Here is a 276-nt window from a genome sequence, read left to right as displayed (position 1 = left end):
CTGCCCCCAGAGGTGGCAGCAGCCCCATCGCTGGCCCCATGGCAGGGCAGGTTGGCCCTTGGGGCTCTGAGCCCCCCGCTCTGGGTGCAGATGTCCCTGCTCCCTGCAGGGGGTTGGGCTGGGTGAGCTCTGGAGGTCCTGTCAGCCCAAACTGCTCTGTGATTCGATGATTTCTAAGTGCTGAGAAAAGTTTCTCTTTACAGCTCCGGAGATTGTCACTGTTTCACTCGGACAACCGGACCCAGCCGGGATTTAAACCCCTGGACCCACAGCCTG

The sequence above is a fragment of the Buceros rhinoceros genome, unplaced genomic scaffold, assembly GCF_000710305.1.
Source record: "Buceros rhinoceros silvestris isolate BGI_N320 unplaced genomic scaffold, ASM71030v1 scaffold37057, whole genome shotgun sequence".
Lineage (NCBI taxonomy): Eukaryota > Metazoa > Chordata > Aves > Bucerotiformes > Bucerotidae > Buceros > Buceros rhinoceros.
The sequence above is the reverse complement of the archived record's forward strand: the minus strand, read 5'-3'. Positions refer to the sequence as shown.